Source organism: Sinohyriopsis cumingii, chromosome 5, assembly GCF_028554795.1.
Source record: "Sinohyriopsis cumingii isolate HCF-2022 chromosome 5, ASM2855479v2, whole genome shotgun sequence".
NCBI lineage: Eukaryota > Metazoa > Mollusca > Bivalvia > Unionida > Unionidae > Sinohyriopsis > Sinohyriopsis cumingii.
In genome coordinates, this window is record NC_142965.1 from 102252874 (window position 1) to 102268348 (window position 15475).

Below are 15475 nucleotides of genomic sequence, written 5' to 3' on the forward strand. Positions count from 1 at the left end.
TTTCGTTGTTTTATCTCTCGCGCTAGTCTATGGGTCGGTGTAAGCACGATTATACTTGCCCGCGTTCGAAATAATTCAATTGCCCGAGTCGTCTTTCCTGACCCGCCACAGCCGCTTAAATAAACCGTCTTGTGTCTACAAATTGGATCAGAACACGATGGTGCATTAGACCATTCTGACAATTTATCACCGCGTAAGTAGTTGTTCTCAACGGTGACATCTGCTGACGGGGAATAATCGCGTCGTATTTCATTTTTAATTCTCCATGTACCCCAACTCTCGTCCGGACTAGTAAACTCGGCTACGTTTCCCTTATACGCTACGTCAATATAAAATGAATCAACGGCTACTCTAACCGCGGTGTCAGGAAATCTATTTATCATCGAGAATAAATTAATAGCGGCATAACCCAGCATAGACGCCCTCAAATGCGGGTATGCCGGGCTGTCTCCATCGCTGTAGGTAACAACTGTACCCAACCTTGTTCCATTGGACAAGAAAGCTGTTTTGCAGTTCACGTATCTATTTTTCGCCACTGCGTCCTTGATTACGAAATCATATTCTGCGTCATCTATAATCAGCCGTGAGCAATATCGTTTGTAATCGCAGTTTTTTCCACCTTGTGTAAACTTACCAATTATTCTTCTACCGAGATCTTTTGCCTCGTGGTTTCGTTGGTTGAATATCCTCCTGGACCATTCGATGATATATTCCTCGTCGGCATCAATGTTTTTTCTGGACTCGTCAATTATGCTGTCTAGACGCTCCGGTTCTGGTAACCAGACTTTAGTCTGCGCTCGATATGATATAATCGCGTCACTGACAATCAACGAAACTAGCATGCTACAATCAATCATATACCGTAGCAGCGCTATTGGAAGCCATCTCTTTTCAGCCATGTGTCTACCGATCCAAATATAACAACAGCGATGAAGTCCTGCTGCGAATTCAAATGATACTATGCGAGCGAATCCGGTTAAATCAAAATCAGGCAGTGGTCCATTAATAGCAACACGAGTCATTTCATGTCTGGGGTGTCCAAATCGTTTGAAATACTCAGCGGCGGATCCATACCCGAGAAAACTCGCTGGATAACAGGCAACCATATCAACGGAAACCATAGCGTCGCGGTTGTATTCAGTGTTCCATAGTCCACCGTGATAGTATTCCAAACAACTGGATTGTACATCCGGTAGAAATTCCTTGCGCGTTGGTCTCCACGCATTTTTCCTTGCTGCAACATGAGCCGCAACCGATGGAATCGTAAAACAATTTGTTAGCAGTTGTTCATCATGCTCCTCAAATTCTATGGCGGTTTTTTTCATCCTGTTGTGAAATGCTTCAGTGCGATATAATTCACCGTTTGGCCTTACAAACTGATCAAAGGTATCCGCATCGTTTTCAGCGCTGCGAAGTAACCACACTGATACAGGGTCGTTTTTACACAAACAAGCAATAGCATCAAATAGTTTCCTCTCCGCGAGAAAACCGTCCTTGGAGAATTGTTCTCCCAGGAATTCTTCGGGTATATACTTTACTGTTCTATTCCGTGGAAATATTGTGATCACGGGCGTCCATGCGTGTTCGTTATGATCGATAATTTTGATTGGGGCTCCCTTTGATTTGTACTTTGATTCGTGTAATACTTCACCGGTTATCGTTGTAACGGTTATTGGAAATCTCAACGACGTTTCTAATCTCGCTATGTCGCTGATGGTTGCTCCACGCTCTTTTACGGTTAGTTCCCACTGGTTGATTTTGCTACGTCGTAAATCAGTCAATTTGTTTCCTCGACATGCATTTGTAAAATGCTCTATTATTCGTTCTGCTACACAATTTATCCCCGTTGACTGTTTCATCGGTTTCAGTTTTCCGATATCAGGTTTCTTATTTAACGGGTATATTCCATAAACAACTGCTGTTTCAGGATACGCTCGTTCATAGTATGGTCTGTCAATTCCGGTTAACAACCCCGGCTTGGAGTCGCGGCTGACAGTGACTGTTTTCTTGTCGCTGAAAACTGGTTCAAATTTATCACGTATGATCCAATCGCCTGATTCCACCCGGACAATGAATTTTACTCTGAAGAAATACCTTTTACTGTCAAGTTGTGATATTATCATTGCTGCGCGGTTGTCGTTCATGGTAGCATCAACAACGCCATCAATTCGAAATGTTGACCAACTATGAGATGCACCATCACGTTTGAATTCATTGATACAATCGCGTATTTTATTCAACAGGGTTTTATCGTTTATTAACGCTTTTGGTGTGTCCTTGAGGACTCTATCGAGATTGAACTTAATATTTTTCCAGGGCTTAATTACTGCTAATCTCTCAAACTCATCCATATAATTAAAACAAGTATTTAAATGAAAGAATATAGTATAATGAATCACTGCAAATGGTTGATGATTGGGTCGACAACCCCGTGCAATAAATCATGTAGAGGTGAATTCTGCGGGTATCATTTACAAAGCGTTCGTAATGGTTCTCTTGGCCCCCTCCCGTGCTTGGTTTGTCACGTCGGTGTAAGAGGAAAATCGCAGTTGTGTATTAATTGTGGCGGAAAGCGATACAGGGAACTAAAACGCTATTATGACAAGCGAATTAAAAACGCCGTCATTGACCCCACCGCCGATTTCGTCATTAAAACCCCCCAAGACTACGTTGAAAGATTCATAATTAAACCAAATAATAAATTAGACAAGTAGTATTATTATACAAATGGACCAAGAATTTCAGCCGCATCCCCTGCTCGTCAATTACGAGGCATCTCGCGACGGTATTGTTAGAAATCGTAGACTGAAGAAGCCGGTTGGATGGAAAAACAATCACGGATATTTGATGTTTACTGCTGGAGGGAAAAAATATCTCTGTCACAGAATCATCTATGAATGTTTCCACGGATTGATCAAAGATAGTCTCGTTATTGATCACATTGATTCTAATTATCAAAATAATAGGCTGTGTAATCTGCAAGCCATCTCTCAGAGTGAAAATAGTAAAAAAGGCCAAACTGGTAAATACTCAAAGAAAGCAAAACCCGTAAAGTCATTTGATACAACAACTCACGAGGAAAAAATATTTCAGTCGATGAATGAGGCAGGAAAATATTTTGACATTTGTATCGCCTCAATACAATTTGTTGCAGAACGAATATATCAAACAGCGATCTCAAAAAAGACCGGGTATAGAATTCGATTTTCATATATAACAGAAATCAGCGAGTGATGAAGTCACCGGCGTCTATGGCGCTGACGAGGTCACGTCTAACGAATTATTAAACACCTCGGAATTGATACACGGGGTTTTCATTTTTTTTTATTTAAAAACAAGATGTTTTATAAGAATAATGAATATCGAAGACATCAATAATATATTAGCCGAGATTTCAAAATTAAAAAATCAAGGAATTGTATTATCTGATGGTCTCGACAGTGAAAAAATATTATCCGATTATGAAATTATTAACGAACAATCGAAACGGGGGCGTTTTACCCTGGCCCGCGAGTACTTTTTTATAAAACGATTACAACATACGATCAATGAAAACTTGTACCACAATGACGCAAATGCATTCATTGGACTATTCACTGCCGTTGAAATAATACGAAAAAAACTCGGACGTGTTTATGAACGACGCCGGGAGATTTCTAGTAAGATCAAAAACATTAGAAGGATTATAGACGAAAACTCCGTGGAGCCCCCGATGGTACACTCGGCGGAAAATTAGAAAATTGCGGATCAATTTACAATAATGGTAGGTGAATCACTTACTACTCGGCTAGCCAGAGAGCGGCTAGCAGCGCTTAGAAAGTTTATACCGTTACGAGACAGAGTGAGAGAGAAACTTCAAACGCGACAACAAATGCAAACTGATTTTGCTGTTGGAAGTGAACAGTTATTTGCCCCGGTAACTAAAGCGACTAAGGATGTTACGGCGGTAACTGTACCCGTTCTTGGTGCGCTTGAAAAGATAGCGGCAGAGACAAAACAAACAAAAAGGTCTTTAGAAACACTCCCTGCAAAAATAGCGGCTGCTACAACACGGAGGCCACCGCCACTCGCTATAACCGAACCACAAGAACCTTATGTTACAATGGCCGACGAGGAAGAATTAGGTGCTACTGCGAAAGAACCAGAAGAAGAAATACCCGAAGAAACACCAGAAGAAGAAATACCGGAAGAAAAAGAGGGGAATATACCCCGTATTGTACTCAAGAAGAGCACAATAGATGAAATTAGAGGCTTCAGCAACAGGGAAGAATTAATTAATTTTGCTGCCAACAATTTTGCTAAGAGCATACGAGATAAGAAGCATATCAATAGCGGTTACGAGAAAAATATAAAGTCGTTAAAGGACTGGGCAAGAATAGTGTATTTAGCGAGTAAACATAAAGATGCATTACCACATCGTAGTAAATCCGATTACGACGCATTCCACAAGGAAGTTAAGAGTATAACACCAAAAAAAGGAAAAGGATACTCTGTTGGTAAAGAATCCTACGGCGTTACCTGTCCTAATAGTGTTCTCAGTGATATATCACGGCTGGAAGTACTAATCGGAGGAAAACGAGCCGGAAATAACTCTCCGGAAATAATCAATGAGGCCGCTGATATTTGCAAGCGGTTATTTGCAGGCGGTATTATGGACATTAATGCATATCGAACGCTCATAGACGAACTCGTGGATGATTAATTGGAAAACTGGTGTTTTTAATAAGGATGATCATACACTACAACCATGATAAACCAGTACTCGTCTACGTGGTAAACTCGCGATTGCCTGTTTACCGCGCGTACTATGGAGATGGTCTCGGTAGCACCATTGCGGGGTTATTTACAAGAATGGCTCCAAAAGTAGCGCCGTTAGCCAAACAATTAGGAATGAAGGCTATTGATGTTATTCGTGATAAGGGTATTAGTGCCATTGGAGATGTTGCCGGAAGGGCGTTTTCAGCCGCGCGGGACAAACTAATGTCATTGGTGAAATTCAGGAGAAAAAAACAGAAACCACCGGTAATGCCATCAACGACAGTGATGCCTGCAAATGTCAGTAAAGTAATAAATAACGCCGTGGAAGAAAAACTAGAGTCGTTGGCGACGACTCAGTCGTTGGCGACTTCGCCATCCGCCGATGCGGCAACCAACGCGCTCATGAACGCGATAGCGGGGAGTGGTTTAAATTCAAAGAATTTACGACGAAAACGACGTTGATGGATTTCAATTGAAAACATCAACATGATAAATAATAGAATGTTTGCGCGAACCGCTGATCCCGCGTTTGATATGGACGCCCCAGTGCGCAGGGATGATTCTGTCCGTGATTATCAATTTTATTCTTATTATGCAGCGCAACCCGACCTACGATCGCGAATTGAACTTCAAGTCCAAGATACCAGTAAATATTTTTTGCCGTGTGAAGCGTTTATCGAAATCGAGGGAGAACTCGTGACAAATGCCGCCGATAATGCACCATACGCAGATGACCATCGTGTTCGAGTTGGCTTCGTCAACAATGGTATCATGGCGTTATTTGAGAGCGCCAGATATCTTATTGACGGGCGAGAAATTGAATCAATAGAACGCGAGGTTGATGTTGCAACGACGATAATTGGGTTAGCGAGATACTCGGATGATTATACAAGATCGGCGGGCCCATCTATAATGTTCGCAAAGGACACCACTAATAACGCTGATCATCTTCAGTACGTTAACTTGCTGGTGGAAAAAGATACCGCAATTGATCAGGCTGAAGCAAATAACCCAGACCGCAGAGTAAAACCAGGCGCTAATTTCAATATTATAAAAAGTCTTAACGATAATTACAATATGGGATTCGCAGCACGAGTAGGAATGTTGCAAGGACCACGCCGACAGTTTTCATGCGCGATTCCACTCCATCACATATTTGGATTCTGCAGAAATGTCAGAAAAGTTGTCTATGGGGCTAAGCATACAATCGCGCTGACGCGAAGGGGCGATGATAACAATGCAATATGGCGTGCTGCTGGCGTCGCTGCCGGTAAAGTCGTTTTAACTAAAATGGCATTGTGGATGCCGGTGCTGACTCCATCAGTTACCACGGAAGCACGATTGTTAGCATTTATGGAACAGGGAGGGAAATCGTTGTTGAGTTGGCTAGCGGTAACAACTGATGCTAAAGAGGATAACGTCGCCGATACGTTTACATGGCACCTGGCGTCAAAACAGGGTGTTTCAGCCCCGCGTCATATATTCATAGCGCTGCAGAATAGGGAACGATTGGGTAGTCAAGAACGCAGCCATATGATATTTGATCAATTAGGAGTCAGGGATGTTTCGCTGAGAATAAACGGACAACAGGAACCATCCGAGGATATACAGCTTAATTACGGCGGCAACCATATCGCACGTGTGTACCATCGATTGCTGTCGTATATGGGTCGTGATCAAAACGTCGACACTGGTTTGCAAATATCACAACTTGATTTTAAAAACCTGTATCCGATTTATTATTTTTCGTTGGAACATCTTGATTTAACGAGACAATCCGTCGTTGATATACACTTCCGAGCTCGTATAGCCCCGGGTGGCGCCGATTATAGAGCGGTTGCTGTCATTCTCAGCGATAAATCAATGCTGCTAGAAGGCGTTGGTGGACGAATGAGAATCGTTGATGCGCCAGTGGAAAACATGTAATTGAAAACACAAACGCGTTTACAATAAAATGTCGTATAGTGTCGTCAGTGTAGAGTTGACTGATGGTCAAGTCAAGAAATTACGATCAAAGTCGGCTAAACAATGCGGGACCACAATAACGCTGAAGCCGTCGCAGATGGCAGGTGGTAATCATAAGATATCGTTGACGGCGCGTCAAATAAAACATTTCAATGATGCGATGAAGAATAAAAAGGGTGTTCAAATAGATTTTTCAGCCGCAGCAATTAAAAACATGGAAAAGACCGGTGGGATATTTCCGCTGTTAGCTGCGATTCCAGCGTTGATTGCCGCGGCGGCCCCAGCAGTGGCTAAGGCGGCGGCGTTAGGAGCCGTTGGTACCGCGGCGGGGATGGCATTGAAGAAGGCAACCGGGAAAGGCTACAAAAAAAAACGACCCGTGGCCGGAAAGGGTCTAAGACTACCGGGAACCCCGTATTCATGGTACTCGGGAAAGGGTCTAAGACTACCGGGAACCGTTTATTGACTCGGGAGTCAATGACTCCTGAGTCTATGACTCCCATGTCTAATTTTGATTTAATAGACGCCGCAAACGCGCTAGCGATAAAAAACTTCAGAGGTGTTTTTATGAGGGATCAATTACCGGCGGCCCCAAGGAATACTGAAACAGGCATAATTAACCTCGATGGGTCCTCCGGAGCGGGAACTCATTGGGTTGCGTACGCGATTGATCCGCGTGCGATCGTCTATTTTGATTCATACGGGTTAGCCCCGCCGAAAGAGTTCATGCGGTATATCCGGGCGTGTTCAGCCCGGGCGTGTTCAGCCCGGGTTTTTTATTCCACGCTGCCAACACAGCGATTAAGCGACCCACCGATATGTGGCCGTGAGGTATTGAACGTACTCGCGGCGATTTCATCATCGCGAAAACCACCTCATATGGTTGTAAACGAATATACTAGTGGGGTCGTAGAGGCCCGGCGGGTTAATTAGAAACGCTGGTTTTTTTTACAATAACGATGATTGATATCTGGGGACGACCGGTTTCGGCGCTGAAAAAGCCCACGGAAACGCCCGCCACCGATGACATAAAAAAACTAATTGAGGATGAAATCGCTGATACGTTGAACTTAACCAGTGTTGACCCAGATGAAATAGTTGTATTTCAAGACCGCCAGGGTAAATTGAAATCCAGTAATGTGTCGCTGAATGACGTTTTAATACGACAGCGTGATGCCGCCGAGGACACTATCGCGCTGTATACCAGCGACGGACGACTCAAACCGGGTGAATCCATCTTGACGATAAATGGAAAAATAAGTACACTTGGCGACAATTATATAACCATGTCAAATTCGTTAAAAGGTTTACGTGGTGAATTTAACTTTCATGGAGAACAGTTCAGGTCGATGATAACGCACGTCAGCGAAATGCGAGACATTGTCAATAGTTTTTTTCGGGGACCCCCGACGGCAGACGAACCAAATCTTGTAATAATAAAAAATGCTATTTCGAATCTTATGGAGATGTCGGCCAATTTACCCCCGTTGCGAAAAAATGTTAACAGGATCGATGACAACTTTGATAAATTCTTTGGTAAAAAAAATACCAAGCCGGATGAGATTACAATAACTATAAATGATATCACTGCGTATGGACAGGAAATAAAAACAATCAAAACTGATGTTGCAACAAACAAAAGGAGTGTAGACGCGCATGAACGGGAAATAGAAATAATCGGCGCTAATGTTGCAACGATCATAAATAATGTAGACTCGCATGGACGGAAAATAGAAACAATCAAAACTGATGTTACAACGATCATAAATAATATGGACGCGCATACACAGGAAATAGGAACAATCAAAACTGATATTGAAGCGAACAAAAAGGGTGTGGACGCGCATACACAGGAAATAGGAACAATCAAAACTGATGTCGAAGCGAACAAAAAAAATGTAGACGCGTATTGGCGGGGAATAGGATTAATCAAAACTGATGTTGCAGCGAACAAAAAAGGTATAGACGTGCATACATATGAAATAGGAACAATCAAACTTGATGTTGCAGCAAACAAAAAAAGTATGACCGAGAATGAACGGGAAATAGAAACAATCAAAACTAATGTTGCAGCGAACAAGAATAATATAGACGCGCATTGGCAGGAAGTAGGAATAATCAGAACTGATGTTGAAGCGATTAAAGACGGGCTACCGAGAGTAGCAGAGCAATTTGAAAAAATAAAAATCCCTCATGAGAACATCATCAACACAGTATACACAATTCGGCATGGATCATTCGATTGGACTCCTACACAGAATACAGTAAATATCACCGCAACTGTTAAGGGCATTTATCGATTGACACTGATTTCAATGATGCAGTTTAATATATTATCGTCGAGTTCATCCGGGTTTAACAATACAATATCAACAATTATAGACAAGAACGCAACTGAAAAGTTTACAATTTATGCCGTTGATAGAAATCTAGCCGGGGCAAACATTACATGGTATGTGGAATTTGTAGCGAATCTAAGTAATTAAAAACACTAGTTCTTTTAAAATAAAAATGACCACCAAGGAAATTGAATCAGAGGTATCACCGACGTCACATCAATATCGATTCGATACCGCAAAAGAATTCTCCGCGAACTTGAAAACGCTTTCCGAACAATACCGTGCAAAAATAAAAAAATACCGCCGAAAAATAACCGCCATCGACGCGGTCGTGTACTCGGTGTCGGGTATAGTGGCCGGTATCGGTGTTATTTTATCCACGGTGACCACGATAGCCCCGATCGCTGTTCCAATCGCTGTCTCCGCGATGACAACAGTTGCTGGAGTCGCCAACGCAATCACTAGGAAGATATCATCGTGTTTTCAGAAAAAACTCAACGAGTATACAGTAAAACATCAAATAGTATCCGACGCGTACTCGAAATTATCCGGGTTGATCTCGTTATCGATTGATAATTTGTTCGTATCCGATGTTGAATTCTCCACGATGGTCCAGTTGTATAGCTCCGCGATGTCAAAAATCGAGGATTTTCAACTGGAAGCCGAAACCACCTGGTTGTTAAAATTAGACACTAAAAACAAAGAATAATAATAATGTCGCTGAACCCCGAAGGGTCTCAATTACTTCAGCGGATCGCGGAGAACACCACTCCGGTACAAACAAGTATGATATCGATAACATCAACGAAACCCGAATTCAGTGTGAACTTCCCATCACCGGTTCCAGTAAAGGAAATAGCGCTGGCAAAATTGCGAGTATATCACAGTTGGCCTAATATCCGAGCGGACGCATTTAACGGACAACAACCTAATAACTCGCTGGTTTTTGCACGGACAAATAAACCCGATGGGACCCCAAACTGGGAGGAGGTTACAATACCAACTGGGTCATACCAAATAGAGCAAATCAATAAAGAATTTCAACGCAGGATAAAATCGATCACAGGAAAGGAATCAAAAATCGCTATTACGGTTCATGAACCGACGTTATCGTCGACGATTGAAATAAGCACACCGGGGTATATGGTTGATATTTATAACAGTTCAATAAGAACCATACTAGGATGGCCTGAGAATCCACCCGCGGACACCCCCCCATCAACTGTCCTCAGACACGATAACGGAGATGGTGGTAGGCATATTGCTCCATACAACGTAAATATCGCATCAGTGATAGCGATCAATCTAGTGTGTGATGTTATCGAAGGGAGTTATCAGGTGGATACCAAGCAATCAAATCAAGCTCAACAGGGGTATATCCTTTATTCGTTTTCACCAACAGCCCCTCCGGGATTTTTGATCATTGAGAGTCCGATTAATCCGGTCTATATGCGATGCCATGATCGGTTTTTAACGAGAATTAATTTCAGACTTACCGATCAGTCAAATAACCTAATTGATCTGCAAGAGGAGGAGTTAGTGATCACTCTGTTTGTAAGATCATAGCAGCAGGGGGGGGGCGATGACATCGACGCGGTCGTCGATGTGCTTACCGGACGCTGACGACGCTGGGGATCGGCGCGCAGAAGGTGTTAATTAAACCAAATGACGTTTGGACGATCCCCCAACGACGTCGTCGTTTTTTTTTTACCAGGCGCTGACGACACTAGATCGTTGAGTTGCAGAAAGTAATAATTAAGCAAAATAACGATTGGACAAAATGTCCGATTCGCCCCCTCTGCTGCTCCAAAGATCATGCAGACCGTTAGGCAAAAACCTCGAACAAAAACCGTGGACTCCATGGAATGGACAGATGAGAATATTTTCAATATCATTTTTTTAAAGTAAGTAGAAGTGCAGAGAAGCGACTTTGAAGAATGTGAAGGAAATGATTTGGTGAGAGCAAAATTAGGCGGAAAAGCGTACCAAGCCCGGATGACCAGAATTACGGTGAGTATCTTTTTCTTGGTCATTCGTGATTATTTCAGTAGAAGTTATATGGATATTTTATTGGTTTATATATGTCATCATATTATTTATAACCAAGCTAATGACACGATTTTGTTCAGACCTAATTTAAACTTGCTCATCGAAGTTTTGAAAATCACTAAACATTATCACCCCCACCCCCCCAGTTCTCGATACCAGACGTGGGTCGATATCGATAGGAGTTGAGATGTTCGAGATCGTTTTCTTTTACATGACATCACCATTTCTATAATCTGATGTAATTTCGTAATTTAAAAAAAAAACCTTAAGAAAATAGTTAATGCGTGAAACTGTTCACAATAAAAGTGCAAATAACAACGTGATGAAACCGGAAGCAGCTATACGCAACATGCGGAGTCGGAGTGGTTGCATTAGTGACATACTAAGGGCCTATACCACACAAGTCTGGCGTTTTATTAATAAAAAATGGCGAAAATATTTGAAAGCATGAAATAACCGTTATCTGTAATATATACAGTTATTTAGTGTAACGGTGTTGTCAAAAAAAATGTCATATTTTACTGAATAAAACATATAAAACATCCGTCTCCTGTGACTATACCTATGGCTAGACAGATTCAGTTAATATAAAACAGTGACAAAATTCTGCAATAATATAAATGCTCAGTATTATGTGTAAGGGATTAGATCATTTTTGAGTTGGATCATATTATTCCAGTAAGTAAAGTGGGGTACAATGATAATGTGCTGAAAGCTAAAAACAATGTTGATCAGAGATTATCTGTAATTAACTAACTTTACCTTTTTTTCAGACCAGACAGCAGAAAAGTAAAATTGTTAGAGGATGAAGTTTGTAGGTTAAGGATGAAAATTTGAAAACTGGAGGATTCAAGATGGAAGAGACATTAAATTGTGACTGCTGCAACAATGTTAAAGATCCAAACAGTAATCAGATGGAACAGCTTAAGTTGCAGAAGGAGACATTCAGTAGTGACAATGGACAGGATTTGATTAAATTATAGACCCTGAACATCTTCACAAAAGAGTTATCAGACAGGTCAGTCTCTGGAAGAAGATTGGTCAGGAGAAACCCCAGCTGAAAGACAGCCCCATGACGATGAAATATGCTTCAACAATTGATTGCAGGCAACTGCCCCAATATCTCTTGAACATTTTTCAAAGAAAAATTACAGAACATACAAAAAGTGTTGCTAAGGGTAAAAAAAAAAGAATATCACTTGTCAGTTTAAATTTATCTGAAATCAAATACAGTTTTTAAGATAATATGTTGCATTTTATACTGTATTAACCCCATCCCCCATCTAAGGTTATTGTATGATTCAGGATGAATAGGTATTTGTGACTTGTCAGGTTATCATATTTTGTTTTATAGGCACTGTTCGTGAAGTCATGAATCATTGAGAAACTTTGTTCATCATAGTTCATGAATATGTTCATGCACTTGTTCATGAATGATGATGATCCAATTTGTGGACTGTTTTCAATTCATGCACATTCTAGAATAATTCATGAACCTTCTGATGAACTTTCATGAATGGTTCTTGAACCAAGTTCATGAACAGTTCATTCATTATTCATGATCATTTCATAGGGGCGTGACACTTGCAGCTAGGGGAACACATAAAGCTTCTGCAGCCTTGGGTAAGCTTGCAGTAAATGAATAAACTTGAACAATGGAATTAAACTTAATGTTTTGGCAGAACAGATTTGTTTTCCACTGCATTGTAACTATAAGATTGCATTATTTAATCATTAAATATGCAGATTACTTCATTGGAATGAAGTAAAACTTTGCAATATATTATGATAATTTGGTCCACCAGGAGCAGTTGAGTCTAAAATGCATTTTTGGACAGGGGACTTCGGACTCCCAGACCCCACCCCACCCCCCTTTCACATTTTCAGGGGGTTTTTTGGAAGGGGGGAAAACACAATCATGTCTGATTTTTGAAAGCCCAGATGCTTGTAGCAAGAAATCTCTGCAAGCTTGCAACAAGCTAGTAACAAGCTTGCGCAAGCTAGTAACAAGCTTGCACAAGCTTGTGTATACTTATTGTACTAGGTAAATAAATAACAAGCTTGCGCAAGCTTGTGCATGCTTATGACACTTTTGTTAAATAAGCTTGCGCAAGCTTGCTGCAATGTTCCAAATACAAGCTTGCCGCAAGCTTGCTGCAATGTTCCAAATACAAGCTTGCCGCAAGCTTTATAAATAAGCTTGCGCAAGCTTGCTGCAATGTTCCAAATACAAGCTTGCCGCAAGCTTGCTGCAATGTTCCAAATACAAGCTTGCCGCAAGCTTTATAAATAAGCTTGCGCAAGCTTGCTGCAATGTTCCAAATACAAGCTTGCCACAAGCTTGCTGCAATGTTCCAAATACAAGCTTGCCGCAAGCTTTATAAATAAGCTTGCGCAAGCTTGCTGCAATGTTCCAAATACAAGCTTGCCGCAAGCTTTATAAATAAGCTTGTGGCAAGCTTGCTGCAAGCTTTAAAACAAGCTTGCAATTTTGGTTTGGGATAGTCCCAAGCTCTTGTATCAGTCATAAATACATGCTGTGATTAATATTGAATGTAAATGAATATATTAAAATAATCTGCTACGCCAAAGGCCCACCATTACAAACAGTCCATTTGCAATAAAGTCCACAGTCCTTAAATTAATCTGAACATAATTTCATTATTGTTAATAACAAAGAAATCTTGTGCATGAAATAATTAATCCAGCAAATGCAAGTCATTAACTACACTAGTTGATTTCATCATGGTTACAGCCATCATATGAAAATAAAAAAAGTGCCCAACAATATCATATTGCAAAGTTTAATTCATATAGGAAGTGATTAAATGTAACATATACACAAAAAGAACTATTTCAAACAACTTCATGACTTATTTTGAGTGATTAAAAACATAATATATTAAGCAATTCATTCCCAATTGATTGCATCCCCCCCAAGCTAAAATAGAAAATGGTTGTCTTTTCTTTCCATCATAAATAGCTTTTAAGAATCAATGAATTGATTGTCTACACCTGGGTAGAGACTCTTCCTAAGACAAGTATTTAATTGTAGAATTTTTGGGAGGTACCCAAAATGTTATCTACTGGCTTAGGAATAATTGAGGATAATATAATTTTTGTGGGTGGTGACTTTAATCTAGAAAAAGTGACCAAATTGGTGTATTCAAAAGAAAATTTGTTTTCTATGCACTGATTTTGTAAATGATTGGTATATCCATCGTAAATAACATAATCATATTCGCTCATAAATGGCTTGCCAGGTTGAATTTTGTTTACAATCTGTGGGGGCAGTTGGTTATTGATAGAGCATTGGACTGATAATCCAAGGCTTGTAGATTTGATAACCACCATGGCCAGCCTGGTTTAGCTGCCTCAGTTTGTCCTTGGAAAAGGAACTTATGTCCCATTTCCTCAACACAATATAGACTATAATATCTTATAGTGCCAATAAAGCAACCAACCTTGTTTACAATCCTGCATATGGTTCTCCCATGAAAAGACTGGATTTCAGAGCTATTTATATCTTGAACACATTTAGAAATTGAGTTACCAACTACGTTACATGTAACAGGTTATCATGTTATTTGTGATATCAAGAAAGAATTCTTTCATTTCATACCAAGTTTAAATGTATCCTTGAAAGAAAATGTCATATGCTATGTAAGTATTGATAAGCCAGACTCCTTCCAGTTGAATTAATTCTGTTGTAATTTCATCTTGAATGGTTAAAGAAGTAGCACATTTTCCAAAGTGTGGTGTGGGACAATCCTGAGTGTTTGAGCCTGACTTGGTGTTCAGTACTCCTGTACATGTAAACCTTACTGTGTATGAAGTAATCTAGAGCATCTAAGCCAAACCGTGTGTGCAGTAATCCTTTGCATCTAAGCTTTACCATGGATGGAGTAATCCTGTGCATCTAAGCCTGACCCTATGTGCTGTAATAATGTGTATCTAAACAAAACTCTGTATGCAGTAATCCTGTGCATCTAAGCCTAATCATGTGTTGAGTAATTCTAGACATCTAAAACTAAACATGTTTGCAGTAATCCTGACCATCTAAACCTTACCATATACCTTACCATATAAGCATTATTCCTGTGCAGTTAATCCAAGCCGTGTATACAGTATTCCTGTGCAGCTAGGCCAAACCATGTGTGCAGTACTTCTGTGCAGCTTAGTCAAACAAAGTGTTAAATAATGCTGTGCATTTAAACCTGCACATCTAAGCCTAACCATGTGTGGAGTAATCATGTGCATCTAAACCTAACCACGTGTTGAGTAATCCTAGCCATCTAAAATTAAACATGTGCCGTAATTTTGTCCATCGTAACCTTACTATGTAAGCATTAATCCTGCACAGC

At 40.6% G+C, this 15475-nt stretch overlaps 1 protein-coding gene and 1 long non-coding RNA gene across 5 annotated transcripts in view; both read left to right on the forward strand.

The window, feature by feature from the left end:
• LOC149799897 (uncharacterized) overlaps positions 1-15475 on the forward strand; it is a 71344-nt gene that overhangs the window by 25426 nt on the left and 30443 nt on the right. The gene's annotated exons all lie outside the window — the stretch shown is intronic.
• Positions 10876-12356, forward strand: LOC149799898 (uncharacterized). Its single transcript, XR_016421255.1, has 2 exons — positions 10876-11072; positions 11885-12356. It is a non-coding gene; the product is annotated as an uncharacterized LOC149799898 (long non-coding RNA).